The sequence below is a fragment of the Pleurodeles waltl genome, chromosome 2_1 (genome assembly GCF_031143425.1).
Source record: "Pleurodeles waltl isolate 20211129_DDA chromosome 2_1, aPleWal1.hap1.20221129, whole genome shotgun sequence".
In the NCBI taxonomy this organism is placed as follows: domain Eukaryota; kingdom Metazoa; phylum Chordata; class Amphibia; order Caudata; family Salamandridae; genus Pleurodeles; species Pleurodeles waltl.
Genome location: NC_090438.1, coordinates 525,731,879 through 525,753,999, shown reverse-complemented (window position 1 = coordinate 525,753,999; position 22,121 = coordinate 525,731,879). Strand labels below are relative to the sequence as shown.

The 22,121-nt window shown below is 32.4% G+C and overlaps 9 non-coding genes across 9 annotated transcripts; all 9 read left to right on the top strand.

Annotated features, from left to right (window-relative positions):
- Positions 1-1,304: 1,304 nt before the first annotated feature.
- TRNAQ-CUG (transfer RNA glutamine (anticodon CUG)) lies at positions 1,305-1,376 on the top strand. The gene has a single exon. It is a non-coding gene; the product is annotated as a tRNA-Gln (tRNA).
- A 2,264-nt stretch (positions 1,377-3,640) lies between these two features.
- On the top strand, positions 3,641-3,712 carry TRNAQ-CUG (transfer RNA glutamine (anticodon CUG)). The gene has a single exon. It is a non-coding gene; the product is annotated as a tRNA-Gln (tRNA).
- A 2,263-nt stretch (positions 3,713-5,975) lies between these two features.
- TRNAQ-CUG (transfer RNA glutamine (anticodon CUG)) lies at positions 5,976-6,047 on the top strand. Its single transcript has one exon. It is a non-coding gene; the product is annotated as a tRNA-Gln (tRNA).
- A 2,264-nt stretch (positions 6,048-8,311) lies between these two features.
- Positions 8,312-8,383, top strand: TRNAQ-CUG (transfer RNA glutamine (anticodon CUG)). Its single transcript has one exon. It is a non-coding gene; the product is annotated as a tRNA-Gln (tRNA).
- Positions 8,384-10,646: 2,263 nt separating this feature from the next.
- TRNAQ-CUG (transfer RNA glutamine (anticodon CUG)) lies at positions 10,647-10,718 on the top strand. Its single transcript has one exon. It is a non-coding gene; the product is annotated as a tRNA-Gln (tRNA).
- Positions 10,719-12,982: 2,264 nt separating this feature from the next.
- TRNAQ-CUG (transfer RNA glutamine (anticodon CUG)) lies at positions 12,983-13,054 on the top strand. The gene has a single exon. It is a non-coding gene; the product is annotated as a tRNA-Gln (tRNA).
- A 2,263-nt stretch (positions 13,055-15,317) lies between these two features.
- On the top strand, positions 15,318-15,389 carry TRNAQ-CUG (transfer RNA glutamine (anticodon CUG)). Its single transcript has one exon. It is a non-coding gene; the product is annotated as a tRNA-Gln (tRNA).
- Positions 15,390-17,653: 2,264 nt separating this feature from the next.
- On the top strand, positions 17,654-17,725 carry TRNAQ-CUG (transfer RNA glutamine (anticodon CUG)). The gene has a single exon. It is a non-coding gene; the product is annotated as a tRNA-Gln (tRNA).
- Positions 17,726-19,988: 2,263 nt separating this feature from the next.
- Positions 19,989-20,060, top strand: TRNAQ-CUG (transfer RNA glutamine (anticodon CUG)). Its single transcript has one exon. It is a non-coding gene; the product is annotated as a tRNA-Gln (tRNA).
- The last annotated feature ends 2,061 nt before the right edge of the window (positions 20,061-22,121 follow it).

Below are 22,121 nucleotides of genomic sequence, written 5' to 3'. Positions count from 1 at the left end.
TTATCTTCGGTAACAATGGAAACTTCACACTAGTACAGAAGCCGTCCATAATGTAATGGTAGGCACCTTGAACACTTAATGCAGTGATCCCTGTTCAAATTTCAGTTTGACCTTCCTGAGCTGTAAGATTATTGTTTGCCTTTACTTGTTGGAATTTTTGGTTTGAAAAATGTAATATTTAAGAACTTACTGTGACTTATTACCCTATAGATAAGTATTTATGCATATGTAGCAGTGCAAGTGTGTATGACTATATTAAAATATAAACATATAAATCATAACTAAACATAGCTCGTAGAGGTGAAAATAACAAAGAGTTGATGCCTATCCACATTTGAATCATGAGTATCATTTCCTCTTTTTTCTATATATTCAGAAATTGAGATAGTTGTTTTTTGCTCATTGTTTTTGTAACAATATAGCTGATTTATACAGTGAGCATGAGTTGTGTATAGTGGTGAAAAGAAAATCAGATCAGTATCTACCTATAATACATCTAATCAAAAGATTATACTTTATGATTGCAGATTGACTCTTGGAAATCTGTCTGAGGACCTTTCTACTACACAATTCCAACACTAATGTTCAGAATGACAAATCTTGTATCTCAATAATGCTGCAATTTTGATTCCTCTAGTTTTGTTTTGAGGACTGCGTCTACTTTAAAATGTGCTATCTTGTCCTGATCAATAACGGAAGGTTAAAAAGGTAGTGTTGTGAATTAGCTCTCTGAAATGTGTTTGAGAAAAACAGGATATGATTTAAAAATGTCTAGGTATTTTGACAAGACCTTTGTGTCACATGTATTGCACATTTTGAGTTTCTACAACTTGCAAACAGCTGAAAGACATTTAGAAAACAATAATGTAATGACTATTTCAGCCTACTGGCATTTGCTGTGTGCAATCAATGAGCAAAGCTGACAGATGAGTAGTAGTTCATGAGCAACAAAACGGCCCACTAAAGATGAAGTCAGATAATTGAATTCAAATTTCAAAGAGCTAACCATTATACCATGGAACCACCTCTACCAGAGACAGAGATACTGCTGCAGCAATTTGTAAATTTAAAAGGTTTTATTGTTGTACAATCAAAAACGAACAACATTTTATTACTTTCATAATATGGTAAACTTTTACATATTTAAAATACTTATGGAAGGATGCCATTCAAAAAATACAAATAGCATTATAACTCTTTTTACTATTAATATCCAATTGGGATATAGTTTTTGCAGCAACGATAAAGCTACCAACTGAGGCATTCTCTTCTTTCACAATGGCAAAAAATCTCAACTCATGGAGGGTTCCATGGTGTAATGGTCAGCACTCTGGACTCTGAATCCAGTGATCCGAGTTCAAATCTCGGTGGGACCTTCCAACCTTTTAGAATTTAATATGCCATTGACTTTTAAGAATTTTAGTCTCAGAAAATATAATCTTCACTTTATATACTTATACATATAAACTTGTATATAGCTATTGATGTGTATGTAGCCATATCTTTCTTTGTAGCTCCATGAAAATATAAAATTCAAATGATTAAATATTGAATCTGTAGAGGTGAAAATCAGAAACAGATGTTGTCTATCCACATTTTAACACAAGTAGATTTTCCTCTATCTTCTCCATGTCCAGGAAATGAGATAGTTTCTTTTTGCTCATTTCTTTCTGACCATATTCTTAACTTCTACAGTGCATTTCATATGTTAATTATTTTGAAAGAGAAAACAAGATTAATACCTATGATACGTCTAATCAAATGAGAGTATTTTTTGATTGTGGAATTACCATTGAAAATCAGTGTGAAGTTTGTTTCCTTTTTCAGTTTCAAGGTTAACATCAAAACTGTATTTCTTCAATCGCAGTAATACCCCACTTTTGATTCCTCTACTCATGGTTTATGGAAGCTTGTTATTTAAATTATGCCCCATTTACATTATCAGTAAACAGAAGATTAAAAAATGTAGTGTCTTGAGTAATCCTTCTGAAATGAGTTTGAAAAAATCCCTTATATATTTGTAAAATGGCCCCACAGCGATTTGAACTCAGATAGCTGGATTCAAAGGCCCAAGTGCTAACCATCATAGAACCACTCATGCTAAAAAAAAAAGCACAAATTGCTGCAGCAATTTTGAAATATGGTAGTTTTTAATATTACGCAAACTAAGATGAACAGCATTTTATTAATTTCATATTTTGGTAAACATTTGCATATTTAAAACTGCTTGGAAAGGATGTTGCCCAAAGCAGTTATATAACATTAAACTTTGTTGGATATTCCTTACCACATGGGGTATCTTTTTGCAATAACATATAAGCGGCAAACTGAGGAATTATCTTCGGTAACAATGGAAACTTCACACTATTACAGAAGCCGTCCATAATGTAATGGTAGGCACCTTGAACACTTAATGCAGTGATCCCTGTTCAAATTTCAGTTTGACCTTCCTGAGCTGTAAGATTATTGTTTGCCTTTACTTGTTGGAATTTTTGGTTTGAAAAATGTAATATTTAAGAACTTACTGTGACTTATTACCCTATAGATAAGTATTTATGCATATGTAGCAGCGCGAGTGTGCATGACTATATTAAAATATAAACATATAAATCATAACTAAACATAGCTAGTAGAGGTGAAAATAACAAAGAGTTGATGCCTACCCACATTTGAATCATGAGTATCTTTTCCTCTTTTTTCTATATATTCAGAAATTGAGGTAGTTGTTTTTTGCTCATTGTTTTTGTAACAATATAGCTGATTTATACAGTGCGCATGAGTTGTGTATAGTGGTGAAAAGAAAATCAGATCAGTATCTACCTATAATACATCTAATCAAAAGATTATACTTTATGATTGCAGATTGACTCTTGAAAATCTGTCTGAGGACCTTTCTACTACACAAGTCCAACACTAATGTTCAGAACGACAAATCTTGTATCTCAATAATGCTGCAATTTTGATTCCTCTAGTTTTGTTTTGAGGACTGCGTCTACTTTAAAATGTGCTATCTTGTCCTGATCAATAACAGGAAGGTTAAATAGGTAGTGTTGTGAATTAGCTCTCTGAAATGTGTTTGAGAAAAACAGGATATGATTTAAAAATGTCTAGGTATTTTGACAAGACCTTTGTGTCACATGTATTGCACATTTTGAGTTTCTACAACTTTCAAACAGCTGAAAGACATTTAGAAAACAATAATGTAATGACTATTTCAGCCTACTGGTATTTGCTGTGTGCAATCAATGAGCAAAGCTGACAGATGAGTAGTAGTTCATGAGCAACAAAACGGCCCACTAAAGATGAAGTCAGATAATTGAATTCAAATTTAAAAGAGCTAACCATTATACCATGGAACCACCTCTACCAGAGACAGAGATACTGCTGCAGCAATTTGTAAATTTAAAAGGTTTTATTGTTGTACAATCAAAAACGAACGACATTTTATAACTTTCATAACATGGTAAACTTTTACATATTTAAAATACTTATGGAAGGATGCCATTAAAAAAATACAAATAGCATTATAACTCTTTTTACTATTAATATCCAATTGGGATATAGTTTTTGCAGCAACAATAAAGCTACCCACTGAGGCATTCTTTTCTTTCACAATGGCAAAAAATCTAAACTCATGGAGGGTTCCATGCTGTAATGGTCAGCACTCTGGACTCTGAATCCAGTGATCCGAGTTCAAATCTCGGTTGGACCTTCCAACCTTTTAGAATTTAATATGCCATTGACTTTTAAGAATTTTAGTCTCAGAAAATATAATCTTCACTTTCTATACTTATACATATAAACTTGTATATAGCTATTGATGTGTATGTAGCCATATCTTTCTTTGTAGCTCCATGAAAATATAAAATACAAATGATTAAATATTGAATCTGTAGAGGTGAAAATCAGAAACAGATGTTGTCTATCCACATTTTAACACAAGTAGATTTTCCTCTATCTTCTCCATGTCCAGGAAATGAGATAGTTTCTTTTTGCTCATTTCTTTCTGACCATATTCTTAACTTCTACAGTGCATTTCATATGTTAATTATTTTGAAAGAGAAAACAAGATTAATACCTATGATACGTCTAATCAAATGAGAGTATTTTTTGATTGTGGAATTACCATTGAAAATCAGTGTGAAGTTTGTTTCCTTTTTCAGTTTCAAGGTTAACATCAAAACTGTATTTCTTCAATCGCAGTAATACCCCACCTTTGATTCCTCTACTCATGGTTTATGGAGGCTTGTTAATTAAATTGTGCCCCATTTACATTATCAGTAAACGGAAGATTTAAAAATGTAGTGTCTTGAGTAATCCTTCTGAAATGAGTTTGAAAAAATCCCTTATATATTTGTAAAATGGCCCCACAGCGATTTGAACTCAGATAGCTGGATTCAAAGGCCCAAGTGCTAACCATCATAGAACCACACATGCTAAAAAAAAAAGCACAAATTGCTGCAGCAATTTTGAAATATGGTAGTTTTTAATATTACGCAAACGAAGATGAACAGCATTTTATTAATTTCATATTTTGGTAAACATTTGCATATTTAAAACTGCTTGGAAAGGATGTTGCCCAAAGCAGTTATATAACATTAAACTTTGTTGGATATTCCTTACCACATGGGGTATCTTTTTGCAATAACATATAAGCGGCAAACTGAGGAATTATCTTCGGTAACAATGGAAACTTCACACTAGTACAGAAGCCGTCCATAATGTAATGGTAGGCACCTTGAACACTTAATGCAGTGATCCCTGTTCAAATTTCAGTTTGACCTTCCTGAGCTGTAAGATTATTGTTTGCCTTTACTTGTTGGAATTTTTGGTTTGAAAAATGTAATATTTAAGAACTTACTGTGACTTATTACCCTATAGATAAGTATTTATGCATATGTAGCAGTGCAAGTGTGTATGACTATATTAAAATATAAACATATAAATCATAACTAAACATAGCTCGTAGAGGTGAAAATAACAAAGAGTTGATGCCTATCCACATTTGAATCATGAGTATCATTTCCTCTTTTTTCTATATATTCAGAAATTGAGATAGTTGTTTTTTGCTCATTGTTTTTGTAACAATATAGCTGATTTATACAGTGAGCATGAGTTGTGTATAGTGGTGAAAAGAAAATCAGATCAGTATCTACCTATAATACATCTAATCAAAAGATTATACTTTATGATTGCAGATTGACTCTTGGAAATCTGTCTGAGGACCTTTCTACTACACAATTCCAACACTAATGTTCAGAATGACAAATCTTGTATCTCAATAATGCTGCAATTTTGATTCCTCTAGTTTTGTTTTGAGGACTGCGTCTACTTTAAAATGTGCTATCTTGTCCTGATCAATAACGGAAGGTTAAAAAGGTAGTGTTGTGAATTAGCTCTCTGAAATGTGTTTGAGAAAAACAGGATATGATTTAAAAATGTCTAGGTATTTTGACAAGACCTTTGTGTCACATGTATTGCACATTTTGAGTTTCTACAACTTGCAAACAGCTGAAAGACATTTAGAAAACAATAATGTAATGACTATTTCAGCCTACTGGCATTTGCTGTGTGCAATCAATGAGCAAAGCTGACAGATGAGTAGTAGTTCATGAGCAACAAAACGGCCCACTAAAGATGAAGTCAGATAATTGAATTCAAATTTCAAAGAGCTAACCATTATACCATGGAACCACCTCTACCAGAGACAGAGATACTGCTGCAGCAATTTGTAAATTTAAAAGGTTTTATTGTTGTACAATCAAAAACGAACAACATTTTATTACTTTCATAATATGGTAAACTTTTACATATTTAAAATACTTATGGAAGGATGCCATTCAAAAAATACAAATAGCATTATAACTCTTTTTACTATTAATATCCAATTGGGATATAGTTTTTGCAGCAACGATAAAGCTACCAACTGAGGCATTCTCTTCTTTCACAATGGCAAAAAATCTCAACTCATGGAGGGTTCCATGGTGTAATGGTCAGCACTCTGGACTCTGAATCCAGTGATCCGAGTTCAAATCTCGGTGGGACCTTCCAACCTTTTAGAATTTAATATGCCATTGACTTTTAAGAATTTTAGTCTCAGAAAATATAATCTTCACTTTATATACTTATACATATAAACTTGTATATAGCTATTGATGTGTATGTAGCCATATCTTTCTTTGTAGCTCCATGAAAATATAAAATTCAAATGATTAAATATTGAATCTGTAGAGGTGAAAATCAGAAACAGATGTTGTCTATCCACATTTTAACACAAGTAGATTTTCCTCTATCTTCTCCATGTCCAGGAAATGAGATAGTTTCTTTTTGCTCATTTCTTTCTGACCATATTCTTAACTTCTACAGTGCATTTCATATGTTAATTATTTTGAAAGAGAAAACAAGATTAATACCTATGATACGTCTAATCAAATGAGAGTATTTTTTGATTGTGGAATTACCATTGAAAATCAGTGTGAAGTTTGTTTCCTTTTTCAGTTTCAAGGTTAACATCAAAACTGTATTTCTTCAATCGCAGTAATACCCCACTTTTGATTCCTCTACTCATGGTTTATGGAAGCTTGTTATTTAAATTATGCCCCATTTACATTATCAGTAAACAGAAGATTAAAAAATGTAGTGTCTTGAGTAATCCTTCTGAAATGAGTTTGAAAAAATCCCTTATATATTTGTAAAATGGCCCCACAGCGATTTGAACTCAGATAGCTGGATTCAAAGGCCCAAGTGCTAACCATCATAGAACCACTCATGCTAAAAAAAAAAGCACAAATTGCTGCAGCAATTTTGAAATATGGTAGTTTTTAATATTACGCAAACTAAGATGAACAGCATTTTATTAATTTCATATTTTGGTAAACATTTGCATATTTAAAACTGCTTGGAAAGGATGTTGCCCAAAGCAGTTATATAACATTAAACTTTGTTGGATATTCCTTACCACATGGGGTATCTTTTTGCAATAACATATAAGCGGCAAACTGAGGAATTATCTTCGGTAACAATGGAAACTTCACACTATTACAGAAGCCGTCCATAATGTAATGGTAGGCACCTTGAACACTTAATGCAGTGATCCCTGTTCAAATTTCAGTTTGACCTTCCTGAGCTGTAAGATTATTGTTTGCCTTTACTTGTTGGAATTTTTGGTTTGAAAAATGTAATATTTAAGAACTTACTGTGACTTATTACCCTATAGATAAGTATTTATGCATATGTAGCAGCGCGAGTGTGCATGACTATATTAAAATATAAACATATAAATCATAACTAAACATAGCTAGTAGAGGTGAAAATAACAAAGAGTTGATGCCTACCCACATTTGAATCATGAGTATCTTTTCCTCTTTTTTCTATATATTCAGAAATTGAGGTAGTTGTTTTTTGCTCATTGTTTTTGTAACAATATAGCTGATTTATACAGTGCGCATGAGTTGTGTATAGTGGTGAAAAGAAAATCAGATCAGTATCTACCTATAATACATCTAATCAAAAGATTATACTTTATGATTGCAGATTGACTCTTGAAAATCTGTCTGAGGACCTTTCTACTACACAAGTCCAACACTAATGTTCAGAACGACAAATCTTGTATCTCAATAATGCTGCAATTTTGATTCCTCTAGTTTTGTTTTGAGGACTGCGTCTACTTTAAAATGTGCTATCTTGTCCTGATCAATAACAGGAAGGTTAAATAGGTAGTGTTGTGAATTAGCTCTCTGAAATGTGTTTGAGAAAAACAGGATATGATTTAAAAATGTCTAGGTATTTTGACAAGACCTTTGTGTCACATGTATTGCACATTTTGAGTTTCTACAACTTTCAAACAGCTGAAAGACATTTAGAAAACAATAATGTAATGACTATTTCAGCCTACTGGTATTTGCTGTGTGCAATCAATGAGCAAAGCTGACAGATGAGTAGTAGTTCATGAGCAACAAAACGGCCCACTAAAGATGAAGTCAGATAATTGAATTCAAATTTAAAAGAGCTAACCATTATACCATGGAACCACCTCTACCAGAGACAGAGATACTGCTGCAGCAATTTGTAAATTTAAAAGGTTTTATTGTTGTACAATCAAAAACGAACGACATTTTATAACTTTCATAACATGGTAAACTTTTACATATTTAAAATACTTATGGAAGGATGCCATTAAAAAAATACAAATAGCATTATAACTCTTTTTACTATTAATATCCAATTGGGATATAGTTTTTGCAGCAACAATAAAGCTACCCACTGAGGCATTCTTTTCTTTCACAATGGCAAAAAATCTAAACTCATGGAGGGTTCCATGCTGTAATGGTCAGCACTCTGGACTCTGAATCCAGTGATCCGAGTTCAAATCTCGGTTGGACCTTCCAACCTTTTAGAATTTAATATGCCATTGACTTTTAAGAATTTTAGTCTCAGAAAATATAATCTTCACTTTCTATACTTATACATATAAACTTGTATATAGCTATTGATGTGTATGTAGCCATATCTTTCTTTGTAGCTCCATGAAAATATAAAATACAAATGATTAAATATTGAATCTGTAGAGGTGAAAATCAGAAACAGATGTTGTCTATCCACATTTTAACACAAGTAGATTTTCCTCTATCTTCTCCATGTCCAGGAAATGAGATAGTTTCTTTTTGCTCATTTCTTTCTGACCATATTCTTAACTTCTACAGTGCATTTCATATGTTAATTATTTTGAAAGAGAAAACAAGATTAATACCTATGATACGTCTAATCAAATGAGAGTATTTTTTGATTGTGGAATTACCATTGAAAATCAGTGTGAAGTTTGTTTCCTTTTTCAGTTTCAAGGTTAACATCAAAACTGTATTTCTTCAATCGCAGTAATACCCCACCTTTGATTCCTCTACTCATGGTTTATGGAGGCTTGTTAATTAAATTGTGCCCCATTTACATTATCAGTAAACGGAAGATTTAAAAATGTAGTGTCTTGAGTAATCCTTCTGAAATGAGTTTGAAAAAATCCCTTATATATTTGTAAAATGGCCCCACAGCGATTTGAACTCAGATAGCTGGATTCAAAGGCCCAAGTGCTAACCATCATAGAACCACACATGCTAAAAAAAAAAGCACAAATTGCTGCAGCAATTTTGAAATATGGTAGTTTTTAATATTACGCAAACGAAGATGAACAGCATTTTATTAATTTCATATTTTGGTAAACATTTGCATATTTAAAACTGCTTGGAAAGGATGTTGCCCAAAGCAGTTATATAACATTAAACTTTGTTGGATATTCCTTACCACATGGGGTATCTTTTTGCAATAACATATAAGCGGCAAACTGAGGAATTATCTTCGGTAACAATGGAAACTTCACACTAGTACAGAAGCCGTCCATAATGTAATGGTAGGCACCTTGAACACTTAATGCAGTGATCCCTGTTCAAATTTCAGTTTGACCTTCCTGAGCTGTAAGATTATTGTTTGCCTTTACTTGTTGGAATTTTTGGTTTGAAAAATGTAATATTTAAGAACTTACTGTGACTTATTACCCTATAGATAAGTATTTATGCATATGTAGCAGTGCAAGTGTGTATGACTATATTAAAATATAAACATATAAATCATAACTAAACATAGCTCGTAGAGGTGAAAATAACAAAGAGTTGATGCCTATCCACATTTGAATCATGAGTATCATTTCCTCTTTTTTCTATATATTCAGAAATTGAGATAGTTGTTTTTTGCTCATTGTTTTTGTAACAATATAGCTGATTTATACAGTGAGCATGAGTTGTGTATAGTGGTGAAAAGAAAATCAGATCAGTATCTACCTATAATACATCTAATCAAAAGATTATACTTTATGATTGCAGATTGACTCTTGGAAATCTGTCTGAGGACCTTTCTACTACACAATTCCAACACTAATGTTCAGAATGACAAATCTTGTATCTCAATAATGCTGCAATTTTGATTCCTCTAGTTTTGTTTTGAGGACTGCGTCTACTTTAAAATGTGCTATCTTGTCCTGATCAATAACGGAAGGTTAAAAAGGTAGTGTTGTGAATTAGCTCTCTGAAATGTGTTTGAGAAAAACAGGATATGATTTAAAAATGTCTAGGTATTTTGACAAGACCTTTGTGTCACATGTATTGCACATTTTGAGTTTCTACAACTTGCAAACAGCTGAAAGACATTTAGAAAACAATAATGTAATGACTATTTCAGCCTACTGGCATTTGCTGTGTGCAATCAATGAGCAAAGCTGACAGATGAGTAGTAGTTCATGAGCAACAAAACGGCCCACTAAAGATGAAGTCAGATAATTGAATTCAAATTTCAAAGAGCTAACCATTATACCATGGAACCACCTCTACCAGAGACAGAGATACTGCTGCAGCAATTTGTAAATTTAAAAGGTTTTATTGTTGTACAATCAAAAACGAACAACATTTTATTACTTTCATAATATGGTAAACTTTTACATATTTAAAATACTTATGGAAGGATGCCATTCAAAAAATACAAATAGCATTATAACTCTTTTTACTATTAATATCCAATTGGGATATAGTTTTTGCAGCAACGATAAAGCTACCAACTGAGGCATTCTCTTCTTTCACAATGGCAAAAAATCTCAACTCATGGAGGGTTCCATGGTGTAATGGTCAGCACTCTGGACTCTGAATCCAGTGATCTGAGTTCAAATCTCGGTGGGACCTTCCAACCTTTTAGAATTTAATATGCCATTGACTTTTAAGAATTTTAGTCTCAGAAAATATAATCTTCACTTTATATACTTATACATATAAACTTGTATATAGCTATTGATGTGTATGTAGCCATATCTTTCTTTGTAGCTCCATGAAAATATAAAATTCAAATGATTAAATATTGAATCTGTAGAGGTGAAAATCAGAAACAGATGTTGTCTATCCACATTTTAACACAAGTAGATTTTCCTCTATCTTCTCCATGTCCAGGAAATGAGATAGTTTCTTTTTGCTCATTTCTTTCTGACCATATTCTTAACTTCTACAGTGCATTTCATATGTTAATTATTTTGAAAGAGAAAACAAGATTAATACCTATGATACGTCTAATCAAATGAGAGTATTTTTTGATTGTGGAATTACCATTGAAAATCAGTGTGAAGTTTGTTTCCTTTTTCAGTTTCAAGGTTAACATCAAAACTGTATTTCTTCAATCGCAGTAATACCCCACTTTTGATTCCTCTACTCATGGTTTATGGAAGCTTGTTATTTAAATTATGCCCCATTTACATTATCAGTAAACAGAAGATTAAAAAATGTAGTGTCTTGAGTAATCCTTCTGAAATGAGTTTGAAAAAATCCCTTATATATTTGTAAAATGGCCCCACAGCGATTTGAACTCAGATAGCTGGATTCAAAGGCCCAAGTGCTAACCATCATAGAACCACTCATGCTAAAAAAAAAAGCACAAATTGCTGCAGCAATTTTGAAATATGGTAGTTTTTAATATTACGCAAACTAAGATGAACAGCATTTTATTAATTTCATATTTTGGTAAACATTTGCATATTTAAAACTGCTTGGAAAGGATGTTGCCCAAAGCAGTTATATAACATTAAACTTTGTTGGATATTCCTTACCACATGGGGTATCTTTTTGCAATAACATATAAGCGGCAAACTGAGGAATTATCTTCGGTAACAATGGAAACTTCACACTATTACAGAAGCCGTCCATAATGTAATGGTAGGCACCTTGAACACTTAATGCAGTGATCCCTGTTCAAATTTCAGTTTGACCTTCCTGAGCTGTAAGATTATTGTTTGCCTTTACTTGTTGGAATTTTTGGTTTGAAAAATGTAATATTTAAGAACTTACTGTGACTTATTACCCTATAGATAAGTATTTATGCATATGTAGCAGTGCGAGTGTGTATGACTATATTAAAATATAAACATATAAATCATAACTAAACATAGCTAGTAGAGGTGAAAATAACAAAGAGTTGATGCCTACCCACATTTGAATCATGAGTATCTTTTCCTCTTTTTTCTATATATTCAGAAATTGAGGTAGTTGTTTTTTGCTCATTGTTTTTGTAACAATATAGCTGATTTATACAGTGCGCATGAGTTGTGTATAGTGGTGAAAAGAAAATCAGATCAGTATCTACCTATAATACATCTCATCAAAAGATTATACTTTATGATTGCAGATTGACTCTTGAAAATCTGTCTGAGGACCTTTCTACTACACAAGTCCAACACTAATGTTCAGAACGACAAATCTTGTATCTCAATAATGCTGCAATTTTGATTCCTGTAGTTTTGTTTTGAGGACTGCGTCTACTTTAAAATGTGCTATCTTGTCCTGATCAATAACAGGAAGGTTAAATAGGTAGTGTTGTGAATTAGCTCTCTGAAATGTGTTTGAGAAAAACAGGATATGATTTAAAAATGTCTAGGTATTTTGACAAGACCTTTGTGTCACATGTATTGCACATTTTGAGTTTCTACAACTTTCAAACAGCTGAAAGACATTTAGAAAACAATAATGTAATGACTATTTCAGCCTACTGGTATTTGCTGTGTGCAATCAATGAGCAAAGCTAACAGATGAGTAGTAGTTCATGAGCAACAAAACGGCCCACTAAAGATGAAGTCAGATAATTGAATTCAAATTTAAAAGAGCTAACCATTATACCATGGAACCACCTCTACCAGAGACAGAGATACTGCTGCAGCAATTTGTAAATTTAAAAGGTTTTATTGTTGTACAATCAAAAACGAACGACATTTTATAACTTTCATAACATGGTAAACTTTTACATATTTAAAATACTTATGGAAGGATGCCATTAAAAAAATACAAATAGCATTATAACTCTTTTTACTATTAATATCCAATTGGGATATAGTTTTTGCAGCAACAATAAAGCTACCCACTGAGGCATTCTTTTCTTTCACAATGGCAAAAAATCTAAACTCATGGAGGGTTCCATGCTGTAATGGTCAGCACTCTGGACTCTGAATCCAGTGATCCGAGTTCAAATCTCGGTTGGACCTTCCAACCTTTTAGAATTTAATATGCCATTGACTTTTAAGAATTTTAGTCTCAGAAAATATAATCTTCACTTTCTATACTTATACATATAAACTTGTATATAGCTATTGATGTGTATGTAGCCATATCTTTCTTTGTAGCTCCATGAAAATATAAAATACAAATGATTAAATATTGAATCTGTAGAGGTGAAAATCAGAAACAGATGTTGTCTATCCACATTTTAACACAAGTAGATTTTCCTCTATCTTCTCCATGTCCAGGAAATGAGATAGTTTCTTTTTGCTCATTTCTTTCTGACCATATTCTTAACTTCTACAGTGCATTTCATATGTTAATTATTTTGAAAGAGAAAACAAGATTAATACCTATGATACGTCTAATCAAATGAGAGTATTTTTTGATTGTGGAATTACCATTGAAAATCAGTGTGAAGTTTGTTTCCTTTTTCAGTTTCAAGGTTAACATCAAAACTGTATTTCTTCAATCGCAGTAATACCCCACCTTTGATTCCTCTACTCATGGTTTATGGAGGCTTGTTAATTAAATTGTGCCCCATTTACATTATCAGTAAACGGAAGATTTAAAAATGTAGTGTCTTGAGTAATCCTTCTGAAATGAGTTTGAAAAAATCCCTTATATATTTGTAAAATGGCCCCACAGCGATTTGAACTCAGATAGCTGGATTCAAAGGCCCAAGTGCTAACCATCATAGAACCACACATGCTAAAAAAAAAAGCACAAATTGCTGCAGCAATTTTGAAATATGGTAGTTTTTAATATTACGCAAACGAAGATGAACAGCATTTTATTAATTTCATATTTTGGTAAACATTTGCATATTTAAAACTACTTGGAAAGGATGTTGCCCAAAGCAGTTATATAACATTAAACTTTGTTGGATATTCCTTACCACATGGGGTATCTTTTTGCAATAACATATAAGCGGCAAACTGAGGAATTATCTTCGGTAACAATGGAAACTTCACACTAGTACAGAAGCCGTCCATAATGTAATGGTAGGCACCTTGAACACTTAATGCAGTGATCCCTGTTCAAATTTCAGTTTGACCTTCCTGAGCTGTAAGATTATTGTTTGCCTTTACTTGTTGGAATTTTTGGTTTGAAAAATGTAATATTTAAGAACTTACTGTGACTTATTACCCTATAGATAAGTATTTATGCATATGTAGCAGTGCAAGTGTGTATGACTATATTAAAATATAAACATATAAATCATAACTAAACATAGCTCGTAGAGGTGAAAATAACAAAGAGTTGATGCCTATCCACATTTGAATCATGAGTATCATTTCCTCTTTTTTCTATATATTCAGAAATTGAGATAGTTGTTTTTTGCTCATTGTTTTTGTAACAATATAGCTGATTTATACAGTGAGCATGAGTTGTGTATAGTGGTGAAAAGAAAATCAGATCAGTATCTACCTATAATACATCTAATCAAAAGATTATACTTTATGATTGCAGATTGACTCTTGGAAATCTGTCTGAGGACCTTTCTACTACACAATTCCAACACTAATGTTCAGAATGACAAATCTTGTATCTCAATAATGCTGCAATTTTGATTCCTCTAGTTTTGTTTTGAGGACTGCGTCTACTTTAAAATGTGCTATCTTGTCCTGATCAATAACGGAAGGTTAAAAAGGTAGTGTTGTGAATTAGCTCTCTGAAATGTGTTTGAGAAAAACAGGATATGATTTAAAAATGTCTAGGTATTTTGACAAGACCTTTGTGTCACATGTATTGCACATTTTGAGTTTCTACAACTTGCAAACAGCTGAAAGACATTTAGAAAACAATAATGTAATGACTATTTCAGCCTACTGGCATTTGCTGTGTGCAATCAATGAGCAAAGCTGACAGATGAGTAGTAGTTCATGAGCAACAAAACGGCCCACTAAAGATGAAGTCAGATAATTGAATTCAAATTTCAAAGAGCTAACCATTATACCATGGAACCACCTCTACCAGAGACAGAGATACTGCTGCAGCAATTTGTAAATTTAAAAGGTTTTATTGTTGTACAATCAAAAACGAACAACATTTTATTACTTTCATAATATGGTAAACTTTTACATATTTAAAATACTTATGGAAGGATGCCATTCAAAAAATACAAATAGCATTATAACTCTTTTTACTATTAATATCCAATTGGGATATAGTTTTTGCAGCAACGATAAAGCTACCAACTGAGGCATTCTCTTCTTTCACAATGGCAAAAAATCTCAACTCATGGAGGGTTCCATGGTGTAATGGTCAGCACTCTGGACTCTGAATCCAGTGATCCGAGTTCAAATCTCGGTGGGACCTTCCAACCTTTTAGAATTTAATATGCCATTGACTTTTAAGAATTTTAGTCTCAGAAAATATAATCTTCACTTTATATACTTATACATATAAACTTGTATATAGCTATTGATGTGTATGTAGCCATATCTTTCTTTGTAGCTCCATGAAAATATAAAATACAAATGATTAAATATTGAATCTGTAGAGGTGAAAATCAGAAACAGATGTTGTCTATCCACATTTTAACACAAGTAGATTTTCCTCTATCTTCTCCATGTCCAGGAAATGAGATAGTTTCTTTTTGCTCATTTCTTTCTGACCATATTCTTAACTTCTACAGTGCATTTCATATGTTAATTATTTTGAAAGAGAAAACAAGATTAATACCTATGATACGTCTAATCAAATGAGAGTATTTTTTGATTGTGGAATTACCATTGAAAATCAGTGTGAAGTTTGTTTCCTTTTTCAGTTTCAAGGTTAACATCAAAACTGTATTTCTTCAATCGCAGTAATACCCCACTTTTGATTCCTCTACTCATGGTTTATGGAAGCTTGTTATTTAAATTATGCCCCATTTACATTATCAGTAAACAGAAGATTAAAAAATGTAGTGTCTTGAGTAATCCTTCTGAAATGAGTTTGAAAAAATCCCTTATATATTTGTATAATGGCCCCACAGCGATTTGAACTCAGATAGCTGGATTCAAAGGCCCAAGTGCTAACCATCATAGAACCACTCATGCTAAAAAAAAAAGCACAAATTGCTGCAGCAATTTTGAAATATGGTAGTTTTTAATATTACGCAAACTAAGATGAACAGCATTTTATTAATTTCATATTTTGGTAAACATTTGCATATTTAAAACTGCTTGGAAAGGATGTTGCCCAAAGCAGTTATATAACATTAAACTTTGTTGGATATTCCTTACCACATGGGGTATCTTTTTGCAATAACATATAAGCGGCAAACTGAGGAATTATCTTCGGTAACAATGGAAACTTCACACTATTACAGAAGCCGTCCATAATGTAATGGTAGGCACCTTGAACACTTAATGCAGTGATCCCTGTTCAAATTTCAGTTTGACCTTCCTGAGCTGTAAGATTATTGTTTGCCTTTACTTGTTGGAATTTTTGGTTTGAAAAATGTAATATTTAAGAACTTACTGTGACTTATTACCCTATAGATAAGTATTTATGCATATGTAGCAGTGCGAGTGTGTATGACTATATTAAAATATAAACATATAAATCATAACTAAACATAGCTAGTAGAGGTGAAAATAACAAAGAGTTGATGCCTACCCACATTTGAATCATGAGTATCTTTTCCTCTTTTTTCTATATATTCAGAAATTGAGGTAGTTGTTTTTTGCTCATTGTTTTTGTAACAATATAGCTGATTTATACAGTGCGCATGAGTTGTGTATAGTGGTGAAAAGAAAATCAGATCAGTATCTACCTATAATACATCTCATCAAAAGATTATACTTTATGATTGCAGATTGACTCTTGAAAATCTGTCTGAGGACCTTTCTACTACACAAGTCCAACACTAATGTTCAGAACGACAAATCTTGTATCTCAATAATGCTGCAATTTTGATTCCTCTAGTTTTGTTTTGAGGACTGCGTCTACTTTAAAATGTGCTATCTTGTCCTGATCAATAACAGGAAGGTTAAATAGGTAGTGTTGTGAATTAGCTCTCTGAAATGTGTTTGAGAAAAACAGGATATGATTTAAAAATGTCTAGGTATTTTGACAAGACCTTTGTGTCACATGTATTGCACATTTTGAGTTTCTACAACTTTCAAACAGCTGAAAGACATTTAGAAAACAATAATGTAATGACTATTTCAGCCTACTGGTATTTGCTGTGTGCAATCAATGAGCAAAGCTGACAGATGAGTAGTAGTTCATGAGCAACAAAACGGCCCACTAAAGATGAAGTCAGATAATTGAATTCAAATTTAAAAGAGCTAACCATTATACCATGGAACCACCTCTACCAGAGACAGAGATACTGCTGCAGCAATTTGTAAATTTAAAAGGTTTTATTGTTGTACAATCAAAAACGAACGACATTTTATAACTTTCATAACATGGTAAACTTTTACATATTTAAAATACTTATGGAAGGATGCCATTAAAAAAATACAAATAGCATTATAACTCTTTTTACTATTAATATCCAATTGGGATATAGTTTTTGCAGCAACAATAAAGCTACCCACTGAGGCATTCTTTTCTTTCACAATGGCAAAAAATCTAAACTCATGGAGGGTTCCATGCTGTAATGGTCAGCACTCTGGACTCTGAATCCAGTGATCCGAGTTCAAATCTCGGTTGGACCTTCCAACCTTTTAGAATTTAATATGCCATTGACTTTTAAGAATTTTAGTCTCAGAAAATATAATCTTCACTTTCTATACTTATACATATAAACTTGTATATAGCTATTGATGTGTATGTAGCCATATCTTTCTTTGTAGCTCCATGAAAATATAAAATACAAATGATTAAATATTGAATCTGTAGAGGTGAAAATCAGAAACAGATGTTGTCTATCCACATTTTAACACAAGTAGATTTTCCTCTATCTTCTCCATGTCCAGGAAATGAGATAGTTTCTTTTTGCTCATTTCTTTCTGACCATATTCTTAACTTCTACAGTGCATTTCATATGTTAATTATTTTGAAAGAGAAAACAAGATTAATACCTATGATACGTCTAATCAAATGAGAGTATTTTTTGATTGTGGAATTACCATTGAAAATCAGTGTGAAGTTTGTTTCCTTTTTCAGTTTCAAGGTTAACATCAAAACTGTATTTCTTCAATCGCAGTAATACCCCACCTTTGATTCCTCTACTCATGGTTTATGGAGGCTTGTTAATTAAATTGTGCCCCATTTACATTATCAGTAAACGGAAGATTTAAAAATGTAGTGTCTTGAGTAATCCTTCTGAAATGAGTTTGAAAAAATCCCTTATATATTTGTAAAATGGCCCCACAGCGATTTGAACTCAGATAGCTGGATTCAAAGGCCCAAGTGCTAACCATCATAGAACCTCACATGCTAAAAAAAAAAGCACAAATTGCTGCAGCAATTTTGAAATATGGTAGTTTTTAATATTACGCAAACGAAGATGAACAGCATTTTATTAATTTCATATTTTGGTAAACATTTGCATATTTAAAACTGCTTGGAAAGGATGTTGCCCAAAGCAGTTATATAACATTAAACTTTGTTGGATATTCCTTACCACATGGGGTATCTTTTTGCAATAACATATAAGCGGCAAACTGAGGAATTATCTTCGGTAACAATGGAAACTTCACACTAGTACAGAAGCCGTCCATAATGTAATGGTAGGCACCTTGAACACTTAATGCAGTGATCCCTGTTCAAATTTCAGTTTGACCTTCCTGAGCTGTAAGATTATTGTTTGCCTTTACTTGTTGGAATTTTTGGTTTGAAAAATGTAATATTTAAGAACTTACTGTGACTTATTACCCTATAGATAAGTATTTATGCATATGTAGCAGTGCAAGTGTGTATGACTATATTAAAATATAAACATATAAATCATAACTAAACATAGCTCGTAGAGGTGAAAATAACAAAGAGTTGATGCCTATCCACATTTGAATCATGAGTATCATTTCCTCTTTTTTCTATATATTCAGAAATTGAGATAGTTGTTTTTTGCTCATTGTTTTTGTAACAATATAGCTGATTTATACAGTGAGCATGAGTTGTGTATAGTGGTGAAAAGAAAATCAGATCAGTATCTACCTATAATACATCTAATCAAAAGATTATACTTTATGATTGCAGATTGACTCTTGGAAATCTGTCTGAGGACCTTTCTACTACACAATTCCAACACTAATGTTCAGAATGACAAATCTTGTATCTCAATAATGCTGCAATTTTGATTCCTCTAGTTTTGTTTTGAGGACTGCGTCTACTTTAAAATGTGCTATCTTGTCCTGATCAATAACGGAAGGTTAAAAAGGTAGTGTTGTGAATTAGCTCTCTGAAATGTGTTTGAGAAAAACAGGATATGATTTAAAAATGTCTAGGTATTTTGACAAGACCTTTGTGTCACATGTATTGCACATTTTGAGTTTCTACAACTTGCAAACAGCTGAAAGACATTTAGAAAACAATAATGTAATGACTATTTCAGCCTACTGGCATTTGCTGTGTGCAATCAATGAGCGAAGCTGACAGATGAGTAGTAGTTCATGAGCAACAAAACGGCCCACTAAAGATGAAGTCAAATAATTGAATTCAAATTTCAAAGAGCTAACCATTATACCATGGAACCACCTCTACCAGAGACAGAGATACTGCTGCAGCAATTTGTAAATTTAAAAGGTTTTATTGTTGTACAATCAAAAACGAACAACATTTTATTACTTTCATAATATGATAAACTTTTACATATTTAAAATACTTATGGAAGGATGCCATTCAAAAAATACAAATAGCATTATAACTCTTTTTACTATTAATATCCAATTGGGATATAGTTTTTGCAGCAACGATAAAGCTACCAACTGAGGCATTCTCTTCTTTCACAATGGCAAAAAATCTCAACTCATGGAGGGTTCCATGGTGTAATGGTCAGCACTCTGGACTCTGAATCCAGTGATCCGAGTTCAAATCTCGGTGGGACCTTCCAACCTTTTAGAATTTAATATGCCATTGACTTTTAAGAATTTGAGTGTCAGAAAATATAATCTTCACTTTATATACTTATACATATAAACTTGTATATAGCTATTGATGTGTATGTAGCCATATCTTTCTTTGTAGCTCCATGAAAATATAAAATACAAATGATTAAATATTGAATCTGTAGAGGTGAAAATCAGAAACAGATGTTGTCTATCCACATTTTAACACAAGTAGATTTTCCTCTATCTTCTCCATGTCCAGGAAATGAGATAGTTTCTTTTTGCTCATTTCTTTCTGACCATATTCTTAACTTCTACAGTGCATTTCATATGTTAATTATTTTGAAAGAGAAAACAAGATTAATACCTATGATACGTCTAATCAAATGAGAGTATTTTTTGATTGTGGAATTACCATTGAAAATCAGTGTGAAGTTTGTTTCCTTTTTCAGTTTCAAGGTTAACATCAAAACTGTATTTCTTCAATCGCAGTAATACCCCACTTTTGATTCCTCTACTCATGGTTTATGGAAGCTTGTTATTTAAATTATGCCCCATTTACATTATCAGTAAAAAGAAGATTAAAAAATGTAGTGTCTTGAGTAATCCTTCTGAAATGAGTTTGAAAAAATCCCTTATATATTTGTAAAATGGCCCCACAGCGATTTGAACTCAGATAGCTGGATTCAAAGGCCCAAGTGCTAACCATCATAGAACCACTCATGCTAAAAAAAAAAGCACAAATTGCTGCAGCAATTTTGAAATATGGTAGTTTTTAATATTACGCAAACTAAGATGAACAGCATTTTATTAATTTCATATTTTGGTAAACATTTGCATATTTAAAACTGCTTGGAAAGGATGTTGCCCAAAGCAGTTATATAACATTAAACTTTGTTGGATATTCCTTACCACATGGGGTATCTTTTTGCAATAACATATAAGCGGCAAACTGAGGAATTATCTTCGGTAACAATGGAAACTTCACACTATTACAGAAGCCGTCCATAATGTAATGGTAGGCACCTTGAACACTTAATGCAGTGATCCCTGTTCAAATTTCAGTTTGACCTTCCTGAGCTGTAAGATTATTGTTTGCCTTTACTTGTTGGAATTTTTGGTTTGAAAAATGTAATATTTAAGAACTTACTGTGACTTATTACCCTATAGATAAGTATTTATGCATATGTAGCAGTGCGAGTGTGTATGACTATATTAAAATATAAACATATAAATCATAATTAAACATAGCTAGTAGAGGTGAAAATAACAAAGAGTTGATGCCTACCCACATTTGAATCATGAGTATCTTTTCCTCTTTTTTCTATATATTCAGAAATTGAGGTAGTTGTTTTTTGCTCATTGTTTTTGTAACAATATAGCTGATTTATACAGTGCGCATGAGTTGTGTATAGTGGTGAAAAGAAAATCAGATCAGTATCTACCTATAATACATCTCATCAAAAGATTATACTTTATGATTGCAGATTGACTCTTGAAAATCTGTCTGAGGACCTTTCTACTACACAAGTCCAACACTAATGTTCAGAACGACAAATCTTGTATCTCAATAATGCTGCAATTTTGATTCCTCTAGTTTTGTTTTGAGGACTGCGTCTACTTTAAAATGTGCTATCTTGTCCTGATCAATAACAGGAAGGTTAAATAGGTAGTGTTGTGAATTAGCTCTCTGAAATGTGTTTGAGAAAAACAGGATATGATTTAAAAATGTCTAGGTATTTTGACAAGACCTTTGTGTCACATGTATTGCACATTTTGAGTTTCTACAACTTTCAAACAGCTGAAAGACATTTAGAAAACAATAATGTAATGACTATTTCAGCCTACTGGTATTTGCTGTGTGCAATCAATGAGCAAAGCTGACAGATGAGTAGTAGTTCATGAGCAACAAAACGGCCCACTAAAGATGAAGTCAGATAATTGAATTCAAATTTAAAAGAGCTAACCATTATACCATGGAACCACCTCTACCAGAGACAGAGATACTGCTGCAGCAATTTGTAAATGTAAAAGGTTTTATTGTTGTACAATCAAAAACGAA